Here is a 24,125-nt window from a genome sequence, read left to right on the forward strand (position 1 = left end):
GAACGTGTTTCAGTGAGTGAAAACACGATTGTCAATATTTGTGAAGTGCAGCTACGAGAGTGCTGGGAAGAATGCATAGCTTAAAATTCTTATTTTTTAGACAAAATGGAAGCTTGAAAACAGAAACGCGTTAGCAGTGCAGAGCTGAGATTGCTCACAGGCTGGCCCTGGGCTGACATGTGGGAACTGGGGTTTCGGGGGGAGGGCCCCACTGATCCTTATAAAAATGGCTCACCGCACCTGCGCTGCTCACGTAGCGAGTCGATTCACGCCCCATGTGGTTGGTGCTGCCCCCAGGGAGTTGGGCGTGCTAGTATTTGCCACGCAGAAGGTGCCCACGTGCTAAGCCCCCAGTGAAATCCCTGGACACAGACTCGCCAGCGGCCTCCCCAGCGGGCAGCGTTTCCCACGTGTGGTCACACTTGTTGCTGGGAGAATTGAGTGCATCCTCTGTGACTCCACCACGAGCAGGCTCTAGGAAGCTGGTGGCTGGTTTCCTTCACACCTCAGCCCATCTGCCTTTTCCCTTTGCAGCTTGCCAAATGTTTTATTTACTTATTTTCACTTATCTGAAAGGCAGAATGGAGAGAGAGAGAGAGAGAGAGATCATCCATCCACTGGTCCATTCCACAAATGCCTACAATAGCCAGGGCTGCGCCAGGCTGAAAACAGAAGCCTAGAACTCCATCTGGGCCTTCCACATGGGTAGCAGAGGCCCAGGCACTTGGGCCATCATTTGCTGCCTCCCAGGGTGCACTGATAGGAAGGTGATGGACACAGAGGAAATGGAACTTCAAACAGCACTCTGACGTGGGGTGCAGGGGTCCCAGGTGGCAGCTTCCCCCGCTGTGCCACCACGGCTGCCCTTCTCTTTGCAGCTTTGCTTTGTATCGTCTGCTGGAATAAATCCTAACAATGACTCTGACAACATTCTAAGTCTTATTGGTTCTCCTAGGAAATCATTGAGCCTGGGGGTGGGCTTGGGGACTCCCAACACACTACTGATTTACCTAAGGAGCCTTGAAAATAGAAAAGGCCAATTAAGCCCACTGTAAGCAGGAGAAAGGAAATAACAAAGAGCAGGAATCAATGAACTTGAAAATGGACATATTCTACAAAAAGTTAATGAATCCAACAGCTTATAGTTTTGGAAAGATCCATAAAATCAATAAATCTGTAGCTAGGCTGATCAGAGAAAACAATAAAACCTAGATTATCAATATCATGAATCAAAGTGGGTTCATCACTACAGATCTTTTTTTTTTTAAAGAATTATTTATTTATTTGAAAGTCAGAGTTACACAGAGAGAGGAGAGTCAGAGAGAGAGAGAGGTCTTCCATCCGATGGTTTACTCCCCAATTGGCCGCAACGGCCAGAGCTGCGCCAATTGAAGCCAGGAGCCAGGAGCCTCCTCGGGTCTCTCACATGGGTGCAGGAGCCCAAGGACTTGGGCCACCTTCTACTCCTTCCCAGGCCATAGCAGAGCCGGATTGGAAGTGGAGCAGCCAGGTCTCGAACTGGCACCCATATGGGATGCCGGTGCTTCAGGCCAGGGCATCAACCCGCTGCACCACGGCGCCGGCCTCAATCAATACAGATCTTATATACATCATAGACATTAAAAAGATATAGAAAAAAATCATGAACAACTTTGAGATTATAACTTTGACAAATTCCTTACAAAACACAAATTACCAAAACTGACACAAGAAAAAACATGAACAGAATATGGATTTTTGGAACAGAATAAAATCTGCAAATAGGTCCACCTCCCCTTACACTTAATTGCGTACAAAAGTGACAGGGTTGCATGGGGCAAAGCCTGTTTGTGAGAAAAGGCATTAAACCAAAGGATATCGGACTCTTTTCCATCCCAGCAGGCAAGCAACTCGGAACCGTCGCTGCCATCCTCCCAGGAAAAAAAGACTAAAAACCCACAAGTCTTCTTAGATCCATCAGAGAACTGAGGTACTAAGGCAAACTGTAGCCCCCAACCTGGAGAGACAGGTGAACACCAAGAATCCCATCTTACCTGTACAGAAACCTCCACGGGAACCCATAGAAGGTTCTGTTCACCCAAGACACCACACCCAGCTTTAGCAGAAAGAAAAAAAAAAGTGTAAGGCATTCAAAAAGGCAAAAAGAGAGTTTAAGGAGCCTCAGAACCAGGCTCGGTCGTGGCAGGGGGATTGGAATGATCAGAGCAGAATTAAAATCACTCTGATTAATATGCCAAGGGCACTGGTGCAAGAATAGATGGGAAAATAAGCAGAGAGAGGGAGATGCTAATAAAGAATCAAAAAGAGAAGTTAGCAATCAAACACTGTGACAGAAACGAAGCATGCCTGTGATGGGCTGGCAAGCAGACTGGATGAAACTGAGGAAGGGATCAGGACTTTAAAGCTACGGCAAAGAAACTTCCCAAACCGAGAAGCAAGCAGGAAAAAAGACGGAGGGGCTGGCACTGTGGTGTAGCAGGTAACGCCGCCGCAGGCATTCCTTATGGACACCCGTTCGACTCCTGCCTGCTTCATTTTCAATCCAGCTCCCTGCTAATGTGCCTGGGAAAGCAGCAGAAGACGGCCCAGGTGCTTGGGCCCCTCACTCATGTGGGAGACCTGGAAGGAGCTCCTGGCTCCTGGTTTTGGCCTGGCCCAGCCCCAGCCATTATGGCCATCTGGGAAGTGAACCAGGAAATGAAAGATTCTCTCTCTCTCTCTCTCTACCCCTCCCCCTTTCTCTGCCTTCCTCTGTCTCACCCCCTCTCTCTGTAACTCTGCCTTTCAAAGAAATAAGATAAACTATACAAAAGAAATGGACCAAAGAATATCCAAGAACTGTAGGGACACAAAAAGTATGATACACACATAACAGGACTATCAGGAGGAGAAAAAAAGAAGATTTGAAGCTATAACTGAAAACTGATTCCCAGAATTAATGTCAGACACTAAACCATAGACCCAGGAAGCTCAAAGAAAGCAAGTAAAATAAATTCCAAAAATCTACATGGTCAGGTTCAAGTTGCAGAAAATCAAAGATAATGAAAAAAATCTCGAAGTAAGTCAGGGAAAAAAAAAACCCTATCTATAAAAAAACAAGGATAAGAATTACATCAGACTTCTCAGAAACTATTAACAGAGAAAGAAGAGAAATACTTAAAGCGTTGAGAGGAAAACCATCCCATCTACCTAGAACTCTGTACCCTGCCAGATCGTCACTTAAAAGTAAAGGAGAAACGAAGACTTTCGCAGACAAACAAAAACTGGGGGAGAACGGAGCCCTATCTTCCAAGAAATGCTAGAACAAGACGTTCCTCAGTGGGAATGCAAGCGCTACAGGTCGGAAGCTTGGATCCCTATAAAGAGAGGAAGCGCAACAGAGACGGGGGGAAGCAAAAGGAAAAGGAACACTTTTTTCTTTTCTTAATTGATGTAACAATTTGTCAAAAACAGTAGCAGCAGTGTACTTGACCAATTTGTATAAACATGGTCTATATATATACAACACGGCTGTATAGTCTATGGGGAGGTGGAATGAAAGATAGCAATACAAGAGATGAGGGGGGCAGGAATATTTTCTTAACAACGATGGGGGGGGGGGCCAGCGCTGTGGCGCAACAAGGTAATGCCCTGGCCTGAAGTGCCGACATCCCATATGGGAGCTGGTTCTAGTCCCGGCTGCTCCTCTTCCGATCCAGCTCTCTGCTGTGGCCTGGGAAAGTGTTAGAAGATGGTCCAAGTACTTGGGCCCCTGCACCCATGTGGAAGACCTGGAAGAAGCTCCTGGCTCCTGGCTTCAGATTGGTGCAACTCCTCTGGTCATTGCGGCCAATTGGGGAGTGAACCATCGGATGGAAGACCTCTCTCTCTCTCTCTCTCTCTCTCTGCCTCTCCTCTATGTAACTCTGACTTTCAAATAAATAAATAAATCTTTAAAAAAATTATAAGGTACCTGTTCTACCCCTGAAGCAGTACGGTGCTTCAAAATGGAGCTGGATTACTTGTAAATGTATATGACCAACTCAGAAACTACCACGAAAAAATTTTAAGTGTAATTCATACACTAAGAAAGAAGAGAACATGGGATCTTATAAAATGCTCAATTAAAACCATAAAAGGCAGGGGAAAAAAGTAGAAGAGAAAACTAGGAACAAAATACAAAGAGGACAAGCCACAGCAGTACAATCCACAACAGTAACAAATGTGGGAGAGAGAACCAACCGCTGGGTGCATGGGCCCCGCCTCTGCCTCTCCCCTCTCACACAGTCACCGCAGAACGGGCAGAAAGAGCTTGACTTGTTTGCAGGAGGAACATCTATAATGCAGTAAGAAGAAAACAGACAACGTAAGAACACTGGGCAAAAGACCCATCGGAGAAGACATATGCACGTGGGAAGAGCCACGCTCGCTTACCCTGCGTGCCGGTCCATTGTTCATACTATAACCAGGGACCTGAGACAGGATCACTTGAAGCAGAAAAGAGATTTCTTTAGTTCGCAGTTCTGGATCTTCAAGGGCATGGCACCCACATCCACTCAGCTCTGGGGAGGAGCTCATGGTGGCTGAGTCATAATGATGTGTGCAGGAGAGAGGTCCTACATCTCGGGACAGGAAGCCAGAGAAACAGTCGGGGCTTGGGCTCAGGCTCTCCTGAGACCAGCGTCCCAGGGTAGCACCCTCGATAATCCAAGGACTCTCCCCTGCACCCCTCCTCTTAAAGGTTGCATCACCTCCCCCATCTCCACACTGGGGACCAAGCTTCCAACATATGAAGCCTTGGGGAACAAAACACAACCTCTGACAGTGCGACTTCTAGATCTTGACCCAAGAGAAAGGAAAACATGTTCCCCGGGGACCTGCACACAGGTGCTCATGGCAGCTTTACTCATAAAATCCTGAAACTGGAAGTGTGTATTGATTGGTGAATGATACACTGTGGTACATCCATTCACTGGACTGCTACTCAGCAATGATAGCATAGCTTGGGCCAAGCTACTCGCATGTGCTACAACAGGGATAGCGCTACACTAAGAGGCTACATGGTTGGATTCCACTTACAGAAAGTTCTAGAACGACTAGAATGAATCTATAAAGGCAGAAATCAAATCAAAGTTGACTTGAGTGGAAGCAGGGAGAGGGGTTATCTAAGAAGGGACATAGGAGAAATTTTGAAGGATGATGGAAATGTGCTGTATTTTGTGTGTGGCAGTTTTACACCACTGTATACCTCCGTCAAAATCCAAACAGCTTAAAGTGCCACTTGGGATGCCTGCCTCCCGTATCGGAGTGCCTGAGTTGGACTCCCAGCATCATTTGATTCCATCTTCCCATTAATGCACTTCCTGGAAGGCAGCAGGTGACGGATCAGGTTCTTGAGTTCCTGCCTTGAGGTCTGTGTTCCCACGCTCCCAAGTTTTCTTAAAGCCAATATTGGCCATTGCAGGTATTTGGGGAGTAAACCAAAGGATGGGAGCTCGCTCTATTTCTCTCTCTCTCTCTCCTATCTCCCCTTGCAGGGACAGCCAATAGAGATGACAAAGTTAAGACCAGGGGACCCAAAATCCTAATCCTTTATAGGGTTTCTTTAGTGCAATCCAGAAATTATTGATTGAGCACCTACTGTATACACCTCCTATGTGCCAGGAGGTTTATTCACATTTATGCCTTGTAAACTCTGGAGTCAGCTCCTGACCAGACAACGGGATGACCTTGCCCACGTGCCTCAACTTGCCTCGGCTTCCTTTTCTATAAGCAGACGTAATTCCCAGGTGTCCTAGCAGCCTTGTCATAGGGCTAAAATGAGGTGGTTCTATCTCATAAAGCACCCGGAGAGGTAAACCACAAACATTAGCACTTGTGGTTGTCATGGCTACAGTGTCCGCATTCCTTGGCATTTGTTCTGCATAACTCCAAGAGCCCAATCAGAGCACTGGGATGCAAACCTGGTCTTCATCTCTCACTGGCTGTGGGGCCTGGAGCCGGCCCTGAAGTGGGCATCACGCTGAGCCTCCCTCTCCAGGCAGAGCAGGAGTAAACAAGCTGATGAAGCAGTAATGCACCTGACGTGGGCCACTCCTGCACTGTGGATAGCCATCGCATGCTAATAAAGAAAGTGCAAGCCCATAGATGCTGCGTCGTCGGGCAGGGTCACGCAGCAAGTCAGCAAGATGAGGATCCTGACTCTGGGCTCAGGTGACAGCCCCCAGCCAGGAGCCTGACCAGCGTTCCCACTTGCTCGCCCCACACCACCCCGGGGCCTCCTGGGCTCCCTCCAGATACCAGAAGTCCTGGAAGACATGGGGAACCAGGTTCTCCTTGCCCTTCCCAGTGCCTGAAGAAGGACTGGCTGTGCCTGGGGCCGTGTGACCGGAAGTGGCAGGAGCTGTCCCCAGCGCTCCATGGAACACTGCTCAGGGATTGCCCAGGGCACAAAGGCTGCTGTCAGGAGAGTGACTGAGGCCGAATCCTCTTCCTCTCAACACGTACACGCACACACAGGCCGGGCCGGATGCACCCACCCTATCCAAAAAGAAGTCACTCTACATCACCCTGCTTCCTGGAGGGAGCCTCTGCTTGTCTGGGCAGTGCCAGGCCTGGAGGGGCATCTGAGAGCTCCCCGTGGAGCACAGCTGCTCTGGGGAGACCTGTCCCTTACAGCAGGACCACCCGAGGCCTGGGGAAGCAGGGGGCGAGAGCCCACGACAGAGTCGGCAGGAAGCTGTGCCCCTGGCTGGCTGGAGAGAGCCCACCCCAGTGTGGAGAGCTGGATGGCAGGTTAGGAAGGAGGAGGTGGAAGGGAACGCTTTGAAGGCAGCACCGACTGAGCAGCGGGCAGGGCCCAGAGCACAGCCCCAAGGCTTGGCTCGTAGTACCGACAAGGAACCCCTGAGCTCATGGGCTTCCACGGGGGCGGCCATGCACAGGGGGGGCTGCCCAGCCCTGCGGGAGCAGGGCACACAGGGGCAGGTATCCCACAGGTCTCGCTGTGCATGCAACCCACAGGCGCAGGTTTGTGGTGCGGCTTCCATCCTCAACCAAGCCCCCACAGTGGGCCTGTGCAGGCCCAGTAAACAAATCCTCCGCAAAAGGCACTTTTTTTTTTTTTTTTTAAGCAAAAGCAGCAAACAGTTCCGTGTGCTGCGTGTGGCCATGGCAGGAAAAGCAGCACTGCTTCAGAGGAAGGGGCCACCGGGGGTGGGCGCAGGCTGGGGCGGAGGCAGCAGAGGGGAAGAGAAACGGAGATCTGATAAGGGGCAGGCGCTGCGGCGGGGACGTGGGCACCCCGGAGGCTCAGCCCCTGCAACCGCTGAGCTGGGGGTGGCACTCAGGTGGCCAGGGGCAGCCACCGCGAGGGGCACTTGTGCCGCAGGTGGCAAGGCTGTGTGAGGCCCCCTCCACCTTGTGGCGGCCGCTGGCCCCCATTCTGGATTGTTCTGCAAGAAGGCACAGCCTGGATGTGGGACTCGGCTCAGGGAGCAAAGCCTGGGGTCCCCTTCGCCCAGCTTTGCAGCCAGCTGGCCCATGGCTCTCCCAAAGGAGAGTGTTGATGGTTTCAGAACACAGTGCTGGGCTGGGGACCTGGCTGGGGAGGGAGGGGTTGCAGAGGAGCCCAGACCGGCCCTGCGTGGCCCTGAGAACCCTGAGCCCCAGGAAAGCCTGCGGGTCCAGGCCAGCCGTGTCCCCCTGGGCCACCATTTCTTCTGATGACACTTTCCAGTCCTCCCAAGCTCCCCAGCACAGCCAACTTGGCAACCAAGCACTGAGCCTGCCCTCTTGTACAAGCACACAAACCTCCCCTGGCCAGCACAGCACGCTCTGGGGCAGGCTGGGACTGGGGGCAGAGAGCAGACACAGGCACTGAGGCAGGAGCCGGGGATGTGCAGGGAATGGTCTCCCAGTGCAGATCTGGTAGCAGAAGTCTGACAAGCAGCGAAGAGCAGGGAACAGCATTTCAGGAAGGAACAACATAGGCAAGGCTAGGAGGCCAAATGGGGAGGTGTGCCGTCCACCAAGCCCTGTACTGAGCACTCAGCTAGCAGGGTGGTCCCCAGTGAGCCTCGAGGACTACACAGCCAAATTGCTAAATCTAGGGGTAGGCTTTTGGACTAGAGGCCATGATTCCTGGGTCTCCTATCAGAGTGCCTGGGGTGGGATCTGGCTCTGGTTCCTGTCCCCAACTTTCCTGCTAATGCACACTCTGGGAACCAGCTGTGATGGCACAAGTACTTGGGTCCCTGCCACCCATATGAAAGACTCGGAGACTATAAATCCCACCAGAAGGGTGGCGAGAGTCAGGGCATCAGGGGACCTGGAAGACCCCACTCCTATGCTGACCAGACAACTAGACACTGCAGGGGCCAGTGCTGGATCTGCCTTCGCCCCCTTGCCAAGGGTCCATGCAGCCCCTGAAGCCCCCTGCTAGATAGGCTCCTGCCCGCCCAGGACCAGCATATGCACCTGTGCTCCCTGGCCAGTCTTTCCCACAGCCTCTGCAGAGCCCTGTGCTTTTCCCAGTGCCTGCATCAGCAAATGGAGATGGCCAGCGGCAGGCTGCCTTATCCACTCTCCCACCCCAGGCATCGGGTCAAGGATGGTGACCAGGTCTGACCAGGAGGTCTGGCTTCTTCCCACTGCCAGCCAATGGGCCCACAGCCAAGGCCCCTCGCAGGAAAGGGGTCTCTGGAAGCCACCCAGGGTTCTGAGCAGGGCAGCAGCATGATCAGGTGGACTGCGGGACACCAGACTGGCAGCCTTGCCCCTGAACACAGAGCGATGATCGAGGAGACTTCCGCAAAGTGCAGGCAACTGGCAGTGCCAAGGGGAGCCTGGAGGTGAGGAGTGAGGAGGACAGACCAGCACGGAGCTCAGCCTCACTTCTGCCAGGTCTCCCAGGCGGGCAGAGGGGTTCAGAGAGATGAGGAGGGGTGCAGAGCGCATGCGGGACGGGCTCTGAGCATTCCCCACTCAGCACCCCCTTCCCTCCTTCCGCCTCCCCATGCTCTGGGCCTGGCCCTGGGACAGGCCGTGTCTCCTCCAGGGTAAAGTGGGGCCCCCTGTGCCTGCCACATGCCAGGCTCCTGCACCCACCGATTTCTCAAGGCTGATTCCCCATGCCAGATTGATGAACAGCGTAATAAAGGGGGCAATCACATTATTCCTGAATGCATTTTAATAAAAATCAAATAAAAGCAATTATGTGAATTTCCAAGAGGATCACCTCTCCTCCTTTCCCTGAGGTAGGAAACGGAATAAATTGAGGAAATCATTAAAATCAGAAACCTGAGCCGTGTGCCACCGCTGCGCTGGCGGCTGCCACATGGAGGCCACGGGGAGACCCGGTCCCTGGTGGCGGCGTGGGCGCCTCTCTCCAGCTCTCCCAGTGGAAATCCCACCTGTGGGTGAAGAAGGGTAATTAAGGGCCAGGAGAGACGCCTTGAGTCCAGGCTGCCCTTGGCTCTCCCGTGCACACTTCCTAGCTTCCAAGGGGCCGGCACTCCCTGAGGGAGAGCTCTGCAACATGGCAGCCAGGGGCCGGGCGGGGAGGGCGGACGCAGGCTCCGGGGAGCGGCCCTGCGTGAACACGGCTCTCCCCTCTCAGCCTCGCTGGAGGACAGGTGCTACGGCAGGCAGACCATGGGAGTCGTCAGGACCTGGTTGCTCCATCTAGCACCCCAAGGAGACACAGCCCTGTGCTGCGCCGTCACTCTTGCCAATCACTCTCATCCCACGTGACCCTGGGATGGGTGTGCCAGCGACATGCCCAAGGCCACCCAGCTGGCAGCTGGCGAGGCAATGCCAGGACTGGGACTCAGGCTCTCCTCCATGATGCAGGCCAAATCCTACTGACTGGCCAGGCCCAGACCGACAAGACCAAGCACTGACCAGCCCCACTGCCATCTGCTGGGCCCTGGCCTGGGCCGGCCCCACTGTCTCTGCACACCACACCTCTGGACAGGCCTGGGGCTGAGCTGTGAGGTGAAGCAGCAGCCACAACCCCCAGCCAGAATCAAAGGACCCCGGGTTCTTCCCAAGGCGATCAGAGGCCACAGCCCAAGATTCCAACTGCCAGGCACAGCGCCAGCTGCACTCCGCAAAGACCCTTCACCTGGGGTCTCCCAGCTGTATGTGGGTGCTGGGGGGAGAGGCAGGGGTCCTCGGCTAAGAAGCCCTGCCACCTGCCGCCTGAAGGGGGCACTTGGTCACACCTGAGCTCATCTCAGACGGAGGGGCAGGAAAGCTGGCAGCCTTAGGTCCCTTGAGGGGGTGGCCTGAGTGAAAGGAGCAAGGAGGGCTGGGGAGCAGAGGGCCTGCACTTACTGTACATGATAACAGTCATGGCCCCTCTCATAGCTCAGGCGCACAATATGTGTGTATGTGTGTGCATGCGGCATGTGTTTTGTGTGCATGCATGTGGCGTGTGTGTACACACATATGATGTGTGTGCATGTGGCATGTATGTACACTCATGTGTGTGCACGCATGGGGTATCTGTGTGGGGCAACAGTGATGTGTGTGTGTGGGCAGCAGTGCTGTGTCTGTGCATGCATAGTATGTTTGGGGGGCAGTAGCAACCCGGTCCCCAGTTCAGACTCTCTGGTCCTGTCCAGTATGACTCAGCTCAGATTTGCCCTTAATCCCTGCTGTTGCTAACAGCTATGGTGCCTCCCTACTGGAGGCTCAAGAAAATGCCCCCCAAGTAGTCTCCAGCAGGGGGAAGGGGAGTGAGTAAAAGGGAGGATGTGGGGGTCCTACCAATACCAGCTTTTTTCCCAGAAGTAGGGGTTTCTGGCAGGCTTTTTACCATCCGACACTCCGGGAGAACCGAACACCGGCCACAGGGCTGCTGGTCTCACTGTCACTGCTGACTCACTGGCCTCGGCCCCTCAGGGTCCCAGGCGGAGAAGCGGAGGCAGCGGCACCACCTTCCATGTGCAGGGGCCCTGGGACACGAAGATGGCTTGTGGTCCTTAGTCACTCCTGTCCCCTGGGGGGCCAGCGGCCACACACTGCTTTGCCCCAACCCCTCAGTCTCTCCATAACGCGTGCCACGTGATGGGCAGAGAGAAGGCAGGCCTGTCTGGGAGTGGGAGTGGAAGCAGGACAAGGATGTGTTCCAGATGCTCCATGAGGCCTGTGGACTTGGCACCGTGGGTCAGTACATGAGTGTGTGTGTGTGTGTGTGTGTGTGTGCGGGCAAGCACAGGCGCGACCTGGTGCCTTCCTGCCACTAGGCTCACGGAACTGCACTCCTGTGTCCCATCCTCACATATCCTACAGACACAGCAGAGGGGCAGAGTGCAGCCCCAGCCGTGGTCCAGGCAGGCAGTGCAGCAAACTGGCTAGGATGCTGGAGGAAGCATAGGGTTGCACACCGCTGCCACTGGCCCTCCGACTCCATGGCCTTCACTCAGGGAGCAGCTGCTTTGGGGGCATCTGGGGACGAAGGCTCCTCTTTCCAGCCCCCTGTACAAGTGTCCTGGGACAAGGGTTCTGATGCGGCAGAGGAAGGCAGAGCCATCTCTGCCAAGGGTGACGGGAGGAGGGGGTCACAGGGAAGGGCACCCCAAAATGAACCCTTGGAACTGGACCCCCAAAAAAAGCCAGGTTCCCTGAGCAGCCTAGGTGGGAAGGGCATCCCAGGGGAGGGAGCAGCCCGGGTGAGTGCGTGGCAGCAGCACCCAGGGTCTGCCAGACTCCCACATGTGCCGCGGCTGTACCAGGAAGAAGGGGGTTCACCACAGTGCGGGAGCCAAGGGGGGCAGAGCACGGCACCGGAGGGAGGGAGACCAGGGGTGCAAGTGGGTCCTGGAAGGCAAGAACATTGGTAGCTCTTTCCCTTTCAAACAAGGCACCTGCCCCAGGGCCAGAGTTCAAGGTCTCAGCAGTGCAGTCAGCTCCGGGATCCCCATCCAGGTGCTAAAGAAAGAGGAAGGGAAACGGGGTGTCCCCCTCCCCCCTCCCTGGAAGGAGGGGGCCGGAAAAGGTGGTGCCGCAATGCCCAGGTCGTTACGGAGAGGGTCATGGGCATTCGTTTTCATGTGCTTCGTGGCTTACACACAGTCTTTTATATGCATGAAATGTAATGTAATAAACACTTTCATTGCGTTTATGCCCGCATTTACGGGGCTGTCATGCAGCCTGGTTGGCAGGGAGGACGGATGACCTGAGCCTGGCATCCTCGAGGCTGCCCTATTCCCTGCTCGGGGGCAGCCCAGGGGCCTGGACTCTTGCCTCAGCACCAAAGAGTTCATGGAAGATTCTAGTCATTTCTGGAACGAGGCCTGGTGTAGACGCGAAGGTAGAGTGAGTACCCAGTCAACCCCGTGTATGGGTCAGGGCCCAGCCCCAGGCCCCTGCCTGGGTCATGGCAGCCCCTCTGGACAATGAGGGACCCCGGTCAGCCCTGGGCCTGGGTATGGTCAGATATCACCACTGACCTTGCAGGAACACGAAGCAGTTTCCCCACCTGTAACAGAGACGCTGTGACGGTGGTAGGAGCTGATGTCCACTACAGTACAGCCCTTGGCACCGGATGAATGCTGCACAGCTGTTGCTTTAAACAACAATCACACAAAGACCCACAGTGGAAAACAGGGTGGAAGCAGAGGTCGCAGGATCTGTGCTCTGGGCCGGGCCTGGCTGCACCGCACCCCAGGGGAGACAAGGAGTCTTTTCTCCCTGGTCTCTCTCTGCTCCACTGCAGAACCGGTGCAGCAGAAGCCACCCCTGGACAGGAGAGAGAGACCGAGAAAGGGCTGGCAGGAGAGAGGACTCTACAATGAATGCTAGGTCAGTAACCAGGGCTCTAATCTCTGAGACCCTTCCCCAGGGGTAAAACCCCAATCTGCTGCGTGGGGGGACAGCCCCAGGGCCTCTCGCCGGGCAGCCCTAATCTCTGGCTGGCTGAGTGCTGGCTCTAGTTCGGAGTTCGGGCCGGGGCTGGGGAGTGTGGAGCGAGGATCAAAGGCGGGGAAAATTAGCATCACAGTGAGCCCGGAGGAGGGGAGGCCAGGATTAATTCACTGGGCTCTTCCTGCTGTTCCTTCATCAGCCTCGGGAGCGGGCCTGGCCTGGGGGAGGGGCACCACCTTCCACCCGCGGAGGCAGAGATTTGGGCGGGACCTGTAGTGACCACACAGCCCCTGGGCACACATGCACGCTGGGGTCCTGGGCTTGCAGGGATAGGAATGAAGACACAGGGGGCTGCTGAAAAGTCTGTAGAGGCAGGAGCCTGGGCCGGGGATGCAGGGAGAGTCCACAGAGCCCCCTGCTGCATGGGTACACCAGAGCCTGGCATGTGTGGCTGTCACTCTGGGCACGGGGCGTGTGGGTGCTGGGGGGTGAGTTTCAGTACCCACGGGTCCTGGAGCCTCCACGGAGGGCACTTCAAAAGGTTCATCGAGGGGCTAGCGTGGTGACGCAAGGGTTAAGCTGCCGCCTGGACACCAGCATCCTGCAACCCAGCTGCTCCACTTCCCATTCAGCTCCCTACTCAGGCATCTGGAAAAGCAGCAGAAGATGGCCCAAGTGCTTGGGCCCTTGCCACCCCACTTAGGAGACCTGGATGGAGTTCCAGGTTTTGGCTTGGATCAGCCCTGGCTGTCGCGGCCATTTGGGGAGTGAACCAGCCCCCCACCTCCTTTTTCTCACTGTCACTCTGCCTTTCAAATAAATCAATTTTTTTTTTAAGTTCATGGAAATAGGATTAAAAGATGTTTCTTTTGCTACAAAACATTTTGAAATTCATACAGCTTTTTCATAATATGCATTTTGTATGAACTGAGACCTTACATAGCTACTAATGTCCCAAATTGTTTTTGCGTCAAAGTAAAATTATTTTATTTCTATTTTCCTTAAATTTCTTTGAACTCCCCTCAGACATGTCTGTAAGTCCATGCTTGTGTGTGTGTGTTTGTGTGTGTGTGTGAGAGAGAGAGAGAGAGAGAGAGAGAGCCTTTTGAGTGCCTGCGAGGGCCTGGGAGCCCCTGGTGCTGAGTGTGCACACACACAGAGGATGGAGGCACGAACCAACCGGGAGCTGACACCCTGAAATGAGCAGGAGGGGAGGCGCCAGTGGGACTCAGCATCGCCTCAGCATCGTGCTGTTTCCCAGAGGGAAATGGCTGGGAAGGGGGTCCCGACGACCACCCCCAGGCTCCCAGGGCTGCCCCATCCCTGGGGCTTCATCTGCCGTGGAATCTGTGGGACCACCTCTTGGAACCTCTCTGTGCCGCAGGTTCCCTATTTGACACGAGGGTGCCCGCAGTGTGGCGAATACGAGGCAAGCACGGGAGACAGCCCTGCGCAGTGACTGGGCCCTTGCCACCCACGTGGAGACTGCCTTCCTGGCTCTGGCTTCAGGGCGGCCCACTTGTGGGCATCTGGGGTATCAACCTGAGAATGCGCTCTCTCCCCTCTACTATAATCCTAGAAGTAGACGGAAGACAGCCCTCGGCGGTGGAGTGGATGCTCTCCAAGGATGCATTAGCACAATGCCTGCTACCTGGAGGGGCTGTGGCCGGGCTGAACTGGGTGCGCAGAGTGACTGCTCAGCCCAGAGCTGCCCTCGCGAAAGCCTTTGTGTGCAGACTGCTTTGAGCCTGAAGAGTGCGGCAGCCTTTGGCAGTGCCCAGAAGAGACAGCGTGTGGTACAGGGCCAACAACCTGGGCCAACGACCTTGGCAGACCTGGCTCCCACTGGCTGTGCCCACGGGCGCCTCCCACCTCACCCCTCCCGTTCTAGCTTCCTGCTCTCCCTCTCCCCATGACCCCCCAATACCTTCTACTCACCTCTTGTCCTGGGAACAGCAGGCAATGCCCTGCCCAGCCCTGTTTTATCCTTCACCCAGCTCTCAGGGTGCACTCTTCAGGCCCATTCTGCAGGTGGGGACACTGAGGCCAGAGAAATGGAAGGAACACAGGACTTTGGACTCTCAGAGCAGCTTGTAGAGAAGCAAGGTTCCACTGTGGCTCTGAGAGAGACACAGCTGGCTCTCAGCTCTTCTGGGTGTGCACTGGCTGTCAGGGCAGTGACACGGTTCCCTTAGCTGTTCCTCAACCAGAGGCCTGGTGATTGGCATGCCCGTCCCCCTCACCAGAACCTATGAGCCTGAGATCCCCTGCCATCTCCATACCTTCGCTGCTGCTGTTCCTTCCGCCTTGTCCATCCTGGTCCAAATCCTCACTTGTCAAGGCCCATCACAAATGTCTCCTCTTCCAGGAACCCTTCTCGGATTGCCTTATCCATTGGTGAATTCTCAATCCCCTCTCCCCAAGAACTGTCAGGGCTAACCATCTCACCTGCTGGGCAGTCCTGGAGGGCACACAGGATGCCCAAAGGCTGGAGGGCACCATGGGGACACACGTGGAGTGTGTGCTCCAGAAGCCACGTGTGTAGACCCTGTAACAGGGCTCACCAGCCAGAGTCTGGAGCATATTTGTCTGGACTCAAGTCTCAGCTTTCCTGTTCATTGGCTGTGTGATCTTGGCCTTGCTATGAGACTTCTGTGTGCTCAGATTACTCATCTGTCAACGGGAGTAATAATAGCTTCAATGCCACAATGTTGTTGTGAGGTTGAAACAAGTTAACAAGGCTGAGTTCTTACCACAAGAACCAAGAGGGGCAGGACTCAGTATTGGAGTCACAGCTGGTGGCCCGGCTGCTCCACTTCTGATCCAGCTCCCTTGCTACTGTGCCAGGGAAAGCAGTAAACGATGGCCAAGTGTTTGGGCCCCTGTACCCATGTGGGAGACCTGGATGGAATGCCAGCCTCTTGGCTTTGTCCTGCACCAGCCCCAGCCTGTGCCAACTGGGGAGTGAACCAGTGGATGGAAGATCTCTCTGTGTCTCTCACTCCTCACTTAGATATCTCTCTTTCAACTAAAATAAATATAAAATTTTTTTTTAAAAAGACCAACCAGGAGACTACTAAGTAACACCAGATACAGCCTCTGTCCGCAAGAGGCTGGGGGCCCAGAAAGGAACAGAAAAGGAGGCCCATATTTCTAATCCCACCCACGGGCTGGCACCACCTTGGACTAAGTTCCCACCAGTCCCAACTTGCAGATAAAGCAACTAAGGACGGCAAGGCCGTGTGAGTTCCTCACGGGCTCACGGGGCTGGGAACGAGGGCCAGGTCGTGTGCATGCGGCTCAAAGTCCACGCTGTGAAACAGGCCCGCGCTGCCTCTCAGTCTGGCAGGGAGATAAACTGTGCACACAAATAGCTGTAATCCAAGGTGGAGAGTGCTAAATGCCAAACAGGGTGGAGAAAGGCGCTGCGAGGCTAGGAGCCTGCCTGATGCCGGGGAGGGGGGTGGCCAGGGGCAGTCGGGACCGGCCTGGGAGAGGGCAGCATCCGAGGGCTACGAGCAAGACGGGAGGGGGCCAGTGCCGGGGCCAAGTCAGAGGCGGGTGCTGTGACCCCAGGCCCTAGCCCAGTGCCTGACATGTCACAGGAGCCCAGCAAATATTTGTGAAAGGAAGGGAGGAGAGGAGATAGAGGGAAAGGCCAGGAGGGAAGCCGGCTGACCCGACCCACTTTGCCCGGGAACTTCACCCTCTCTCAGGGATACAGGCCCCAGAGCTGCAGCGTCCCACTGTCTGAGGGGTTTTCTGAGGTTCCCCCTCGCCCCATGATGCCCCGGGCCCAAGAAAGAGCTCAGGAATTTTCGGCCAGAGTGCCTGACAATCGCCATGTTTCGCTCCATGCCAGGACAAACTTCGCAGCAAGTAAAACTGGACAAGGCAGCAGCGTGTTGGGGCCTGCGTGTCCCAGCTCCCGAGAGCCACTGCCACATTTTCAGGAAACACGTGAGCCGACGGCTGTTGGGTTGGCAGCTTGAAACTGGCCATCGTGGGAGTATTTACACGATGGAAGTCGTCAAATACTACACATTAGGTTTTCCCCGCTTCGGAGAGCCAGATGTTAAACATTTACCAGCAGCTGGGCAGAGGTCTGCCCGGGGAGGGGCCGAGCTCCCTGGAAGGGAACCGGCCAGGAACGTCACCTTCTGGGAGGACGAGGCCAGGGGGTCCTTGTTTAGTCAGGGGCTCAGGTCACACGACCTCAGAAGCCCCTTTCTGGCTCCAAGAGCCTCTGGGAAGTTGGGTTTAAGAAAACACGAAATCAGGGTAATTTTTCGTGCCAGGAAATCATTAACCACTTGACCCAGAAGCAGCAAGTAGGGCAGGGACCTGAGAAGTTGTGTGAGGAGCCACATGTTGGCCGATCTCCCAGGTGGAGCACCTAGGCCAGTGTCACCTGGCGAGTCCGAGACAATACCACAACTAGAACCCGTGTCTCCAGCCTCCTCGTCCAGGTCTCCCGCACGACACACACACAGGCTGGGCTCCTGGGAAGGAGGGATCAGCCTGCGCAGTTTGTCTCGCGTCCCTCTGCTCCACTGGGATATGAGCTCCGTGGCAACTGCACCAAACTTGCTTTCGTCACTGCTGGAGATGCGGCACATGGCAAGTCTCCTATGAAGGAATCTGTCTGAGACCCCATCCCCTGGGACCGTCAGTGCCTGGGACCGTCAGTGCCTGGGTCCCTGCTCCTGCTTACTGACACGGAATCAAAAGACTGGAGTTCAAATCCCAGAGCTGTCCTCCTGCTGCATAATCCCAGGTCCAGCTGCCAAGGATTCTTGAGTGCCCACTCTATTTCTCTACGGCGGGCTGTGCAATCTCTACCTGCCTCTCGCGGCTGGCTGCGGCACTCACGTCAGATGCAAAGTGCTTTGGCAAACTGAAGTGCTGTGTCGTGGGAGGAGGAAGGGAGATCGGGAAGCTGCTCTGGGAGCAGGGCCAGCTCAAGGGGTCCTGGTGGCCGCTGGCCACTGGCCGGGACGTTGTTCTCTTTGGGCTGATGTTTTGGGTAATCTGGGTCAGGGCAGCTCACGGCCTGGGGGCAGGTGATGTGTGTAAGACAGAGCTCACACAAAGGGGCAGAGAAGGGGAGACAAACTCATGAAGGCAAAAGGGATAGTCTGGGGAGCGCTTTTCCTCCTAAGACCGAAGGGAGAAGCCAAACCCGGGACTTTAAAGGGCGATTCTGTCCCTGGAGAGCTGTTGATCCTATTGGCCTCCACTCCCACCCCCCAGGACATCACCACTGCTAATGGCCTTAATGTGTGAGCTGAGCCCTGTGGCACCTGCCAAGTCAGGTGGGGGCGGGGTGGAAAATCCTCGCACATCCTGGAACCAAACCAGAGTTTCAAATGATTCCAAGGAGGAGGGATTTAGGTAACTCTCCCAGACAGGCGTCCCCAGTCCCCTCCTGGCAGGGTCTGGGGCCAGGCTGGCCCAGAGGGGGAGCCCAGCTCTCCCCAGACTGCAGGTGGACGAGGAGGGAAAGCTGGGGCTGGCAATGCTTCTCCAGCCCTCCCAAGTGGTATCTGATTTTTGCAAAGAGGGGCCAGGGAGGCAGGTGGAGGGCGACCATGGAGGGCCGCGACGTCAGCCCGGGCCCCCAGTGGGAAGCAAAACAGAAAGGGTCTGTGTCAGCAGCCAGGCCCCTGGGCGGCCAGGCTCTCGGCTCCATTCTCTTCGGCGGGATTCTGGTTGGCACCAGCTGCAGTCAGGAACAATGCCTGGATTTCTTTCTTTCTTCTTCTTCTTCTTTTTTTTTTTTTTTCATTTTAATAGAGGGGGGAGAAGGACCAGTGCCACTCATTGAGCAGCTCAGCATCGCAGAGGCGTCTGGGACCATGTGTCCTTGAAAAAGCGCCGAGTTACAGGGCCACACAGCTGGCTGCAAGGTGCAGGGAGGTGGGTCATTCTGGGAGTCCCAGGTCGCAGCCCCACTGCTGTCCCGCGCTGGCTGTGTGACCTTGGGCAGGTCCATATCCTACTCTGGATGGTTTCTCTATAGCCCCCACCATAGCTTGTCTTGCAGTCCCATTCTTGGCCAAGTCTTCTCCTTCTCCCAAACTCTTTAACAGTGACGTTGGGAATGGGCGGTCCTTTCTGAGAGCCCATGGGCCCCTGGAGGGCTGGCTCTGGTCATCCTTGTGTGTCCCTGCAGCTACCACTGCACCTGTCAGCCCCAGGAGCTGTGCTGGATGGTAAGATGAAATAGTGGGCCATCCTACAGCCTGCAGCCCCCCTGGGGAGGTGGGAACACACCAAATTCTAGCCCACCAGGTGTTGCACTGTGCCTCAGTTTTCTTATCTGTGAAATGGAGACTTGCATACTAAGCCTCGGCTCCGATCAGGACCAGAGGAGTTTGGGTATGTGAATCCCTTGGCGCCCAGCACATGATAGGAACTTAATAGGGCTTGTGACGATGACACTGATGCCAGAGGCAGGGCCAGTGGCACGAAGCTGCTGAGAACACCTCGGCAGAAGCTCCCGGAGAGGCAGCTGGGCAGGCTCGCAGCAGGTGGCTACAGATGCAGCCTTGAAGGCTGGGCGGGTGCATCTCAGGGGGCAGCATGAGCACCAGCACAGGCAAGGAGGCAGGAACATGGATATAATGCTGACGATCCAGGACGCCACCCAGAGTGGCTGCCACACAAGGTCAGGACAAGGGGGTCTGAGCCTTGAATGTCTGCGCAGGCTGAATGTCCAGGCCAGAAGATCTCTCCTCCCCTCTTCAGGTCAGGGTCCGGGGCTGTCAGGGGCAGGGCAGAGCCATGGTCCTCCTCTGGTCTCATGTCCTGACAGTGCTGACTATGGCAATCCCAGGCTGCTACTCGGCAGGATGTAGCACACACAGGATGAAGAGACCTAGCTCTCCTTCCAGCCCTGGCACTGCCCGTGCTGTGGCCCTGAGAAAGCCGCCACTTCCTTGGGGGCTCGGTCTACTCACCTGTGAGGCTCAGCAGGTGACAGGTGCCACTTGAAGCAAGACATGCCGGCCGTGACCTAGTCCCAGTCCTGGACAGTCCTAGTCCTAGACAGCAGCCCTCCACATCCACAGGCTTCTCTGTCCCCCTTCCACCAAAGGAACCCCTCTGAGAGTGCTCCCCAAAGCAGGCCCCTCTCAGACCCTTAAGTGGATGGCAGCTCAGCCCCAGAGACTACAGAGTCAAGGACAACAGGAGGCCGATGTGCCACTGGACAGCCCTGAGACCTCGCACTCTTGCACTTGGCAATGAGATAACAGAGGCACAGAGAGTATGACAGACTGGAGCCACACAGCAAGCCAGGCAGGCTCTCCTTGGGCTCTGAGGACCTCCCTTGGATAAGAGAGGTGGTAGCTGAGCTGGGTCTTGAACCACACAATGCAGCTCCATGATGGGGCAGGAGAAGATGGCTTGCTGGGGAAGGGCTCTGAGAGCCAAGGCCTGGTGTTGGGAAGGGGTGGGCTCAGAGAGAGAAGGGGAAATCTGAGGGCAGGAAGAGGTGGAGGAAGCAGAGCAGGGGACAGAGTCCCTCTCTGCTGGACCCAACTGCTCACCCACTCAGAGACGCAGGGCTCAGAGCTGAGCAGGGGCTCACCAAGCCATCAAGACGAAATGCACATCCCAACAGATGGGCTGGAGGCTTGCGCTCCACCCCAGAGCACCCAAAGGTCGCCTTCACTTGGCAGTGAGAGGAGGGCAAGGCCCCACTCACAACCCCCACGCCCAGGCCAACCTGGAGCCTGCTCTTGGTCCCTCTTAGCTTCTTCCCCATACCTGCCCGTGGAGGTAGGGGACCAAGAGAGAGCTCCTTGAGTGTTTGGCACACGGTCGGCACTCCGCAAATGTGACGTTCCTCCTGCCTCTCAAGAACCGATTCAGATGTCTCCCAGCTCCCTGAAGGGGGTGGGGGCGGTGGAGAATTGAGGCAGAGAAGGTAGCTCCTGGACGGGCCCCAGCCCACTGCACAAGGTCAAGCTCACTGCACCAGGCACAGGAAGGCCTTCTACTAATGCCTTCTTCCTGTCCCTGGACTTCCTGCCTCCTGAAATTTGGTCAGGCTGCACTGGCCCTCTCTGTCTGTCTCCCCAGGAGCAGAGGAACTGACAGCCCTGAGTCTCCTGGGAAGTGGGATACACGTCATGCCCAGCAATGGCACCTTAAGGCCAGTACCATGTAGCCAGACTCTTAATGGGCACTGAAGCTGCCTCTTCTGTGCCTGCACTGGCTGAGCGGGATGTACCTTCAGTCTCCCAGAGACTAGCACATGATGGCACTTTCCTCCTTGCTCTACCTGCAGGCCAGAGAGGCTGAGCCTCTGAGATTGGGGACATAGGACATCCCTACACCCCCCGCCAATGAAGCCTTGATGGCTACCCGGAGACCCTAGTTACAGAGGCACAGAGAAGCAAAGCAACTCGGATGAGCACGCAGAACTGGGGCTGAGGGCCAGCATCCCAAGGAACCCTGTCCAGGTACTTCACAATCTAGTCTCTCTGGAAGGGGGGATGGAAGGGGCACCCAATTCAAGGCAAAGTGAGAATCCCATAAGCTAGTGCTTCTGGGGCCCTCAGCAGGGTTCCCTACACACAGTGGGCAGTAATGTCAGAGCTTCTTCCAAGACCCCAGAGGCACCCAAGCCAGCGACCTGGAAGCCTGGTTGGGTTTCTCAGACTTGCCATCATCAACCACCATGCTTGCAGAGCTGAGGTGAGCTGGAATTTACCCCTGGTTCCATCCCACCAACCACGGGTCCTGCATGGCTCCTCACCCCTCTGTAACCACTTCCTGGTTTCCAAGATAGAAATATGGGGCTGTTGAGGGTGGGAGGTGGTTTCTGGACAGGGGCTTTTGAATCTGACCCAACAACCCCAGGTCCCTTGCACCCCCCCACCCCACTTCCTGGAGGTAGCCAGCCTGCTTACTCACTGAAGGATTTGGACAGAAACCTCAAGAGGGCCAGGCCATCCTGACCTAGGTGGACATCAAGGTAATAAACTGGCTTAGGTGTCAGCTGGAGCTGGCTTTTCTGTCCTGGGGTTCTGACCCTGGGATGCGTCTGCTTTCCGGCTGTTGCAAGGCTGAGGATTGCTGGAGATGGGACAGCTGCCGCTGAATGCCCACCCACCCTCCAGGCCCCTGCCAGGCCTTTCCCCCCTGCCCCTACCTGTGCACTGGGGCCACCCACAGGCTGAGAAGGAGGGGCGTCCACCCACAGGAATGTGCTGGGACCCAGCCTGCCCCAGGGCCCTGGAGATCTGTAAATGCCTTCATCCCACCGGCCCTCCCCAGGAATCATCCTCTGCCACCTGTGAGTGGGTGGGGGGAGCCCAGTAGTGACCACGGTCCACATGACAGGGACTGGGCCGAACCCGCAGAGTGCCCTCCCTTGCTGCCCTAACACAGAGGGAGGCAGACATTTCTCTGGGAAAATCAAACAGGCTCCCTCTGGCGCGCCTCGCGGCTCTGCAGCCCCGGTGGACGGAGGAGCCCGCAGGAATTCCAGGCCGCTGTCAGACCACCGGCCAGCCGGCCCAGAGAAAGAATTCAAGGCTGGCCAATGCATTTTGCCTCTTCTCCCTCGGTGCTGGAAGGAGTGATATCTCTGGCCCTGAAGGAGTTCAAGCCGAGGTCAGAGCAGACCTCCAAAGGATGTTCGGAAATGGGGGTCTGTGGGGGGGGGCGCACTCCGGCCTGCTCCCCCAGCTCCGATCCTCGTTGGCCTGGGATCCGCTCTGGTCACCGCCCACCAGACCCGGCGACCCGCTCGTTTGGGAGGCACGTCCGCGCTCCCGTGCGGGCCCCGTCCATCAGGCAGAGGCCCCCGCTGGGCCAGGACTTCTTCCGCCCGCCCCAGCCCCGGGGGAGACCCCCGCCCCGGCTGCCTCCCCGCGCCCGCCCCCCGGCGGTGTCATTGTTCTCTGACGTCACACCACGGCCCCGCCCCTCGCCCCCCATCCTTCCTCCCCACCTCCGGTTAGCGGCGCCCGCGACCCCGCAGCCCGCAGTGCCCCGGCCGAGCGGGGCTCCCCCCGCGGCCCGGCCGGGGCTGCGCCCCCTTGCGCTCTCCCCAACTTGCCTTTGTTATTCCAGCTCCCTTCCTCGCCTCGCCTCCGACACCGCGGCGGCCCGCAAAACGCGGAGCGCGGAGTCGCAGCCACACCTGGACCCCGCAGCGGGCTCCGGGCCCGAGCCGCCCCCGCCTGCCCCGGGAGGGGCGAGCGTGCGCGCGCACGCGTGTCCAACGGGGGCGCTGATTGTGACCGGGACCGAGGGGGGCGCGGGTCGGCGGTGGGGGTCCTTGAGGAAGGGGCGTGGACGAGGAAGCGGGGGCAGGGCGTGTGTCTGTGTCTGTGTGCGTGCACAGAGAAACGCTCCGTGTTTTGTTTTCCGAGTGCGCGCGGTGGGGGGGTTATATGCCATGGCGTGTCAGCTTGTGGGCTTGCTGCGGCCTTGTACGCGGGCGGAGTTGACGGAAAGTGTGCGGGAGTGTGAGGGGCGGGCGCCGAGGTGTGGGCCGCCGGTACCGGCGTCCCCGCGGGAGCGACAGTGGACGCGAGCCAAAGTGGGCGCGCGCTCGGATGCTCTTGGGGGCGGATCTGCGGAGGGAACCCCGCCAGTGGGCGCACCCGGCTGCACTTTGTGAGTGCCCTCGCTCTCTGCCAGCCCGGGGCCAGTGCCGAGCCCTGGGCCCGGCACAGGGCCCGGGTCCTGCCGCTTCCACGGCGCCCGCGCGCACAGAGCCCCAGGCGCTCCCCGCCGGGCCTCGGGGAGCCCGGAGCCTCCGGACTGCGCGCGTGCTGGGGACGGCCCGTCCGCACCGCATCCCCGCTCCTCCCAAGACGTTTGGGGAACCGCGTCCCCGCCGCCCCCCGACATCGCCCATGGTGGTGGTGGTGGGGGCACCTCTCTTCCCACCCGCCAGCTCCTGGGCTTTAGAAACAAGCCCAAAGTCTCTTCCAGGAAAGGGTTTGGAGATGTTGTCAGCAACTCGCGCACCCCCAATTCGTGTACCTGACAGCGCCCGCGGCCCCGCGTGCACTCCAGGCGCTGGCGTGCGAGCGCGAGGGGCTGGGGGCGCGCCGGTGAGCCGAGGGGTTTGGCTTCCTCCCCAGAGTGGTCCCGTCCCAGGCTCGGCCTTTCTTCTCTTCCCCAAACTTCCCTGGGCGGGGGGCGCTGGGGGTGGCGGGGAAAGGGGAGAGAAGACAGAGAGAGAGAGGGAGAGAGAGAGGTGAGCGAGCGGCTGGCGGGGGGCGGGGCCGACGCGGAGCGGAGCC

General features: G+C 56.9%; 1 long non-coding RNA gene across 2 annotated transcripts; it reads right to left on the minus strand.

Annotated features, from left to right (window-relative positions):
- Positions 1 to 431: 431 nt before the first annotated feature.
- LOC149122041 (uncharacterized) lies at positions 432 to 24,000 on the minus strand. Of its 2 annotated transcripts, XR_016221702.1 has the most exons (6): positions 23,863 to 24,000; positions 9,280 to 9,392; positions 4,414 to 4,466; positions 4,222 to 4,315; positions 2,034 to 2,095; positions 1,256 to 1,600 (listed from the first exon to the last, which is right to left on the minus strand). It is a non-coding gene; the product is annotated as an uncharacterized LOC149122041 (long non-coding RNA). The 2 variants fall into 2 exon arrangements; XR_016221703.1 differs by lacking the exons at positions 1,256 to 1,600; positions 2,034 to 2,095 and adding an exon at positions 432 to 569.
- Between the last annotated feature and the right edge of the window lie 125 nt (positions 24,001 to 24,125).

This window comes from Oryctolagus cuniculus, chromosome 15, assembly GCF_051225735.1.
Source record: "Oryctolagus cuniculus isolate XC-2025 breed Fujian yellow rabbit chromosome 15, ASM5122573v1, whole genome shotgun sequence".
In the NCBI taxonomy this organism is placed as follows: domain Eukaryota; kingdom Metazoa; phylum Chordata; class Mammalia; order Lagomorpha; family Leporidae; genus Oryctolagus; species Oryctolagus cuniculus.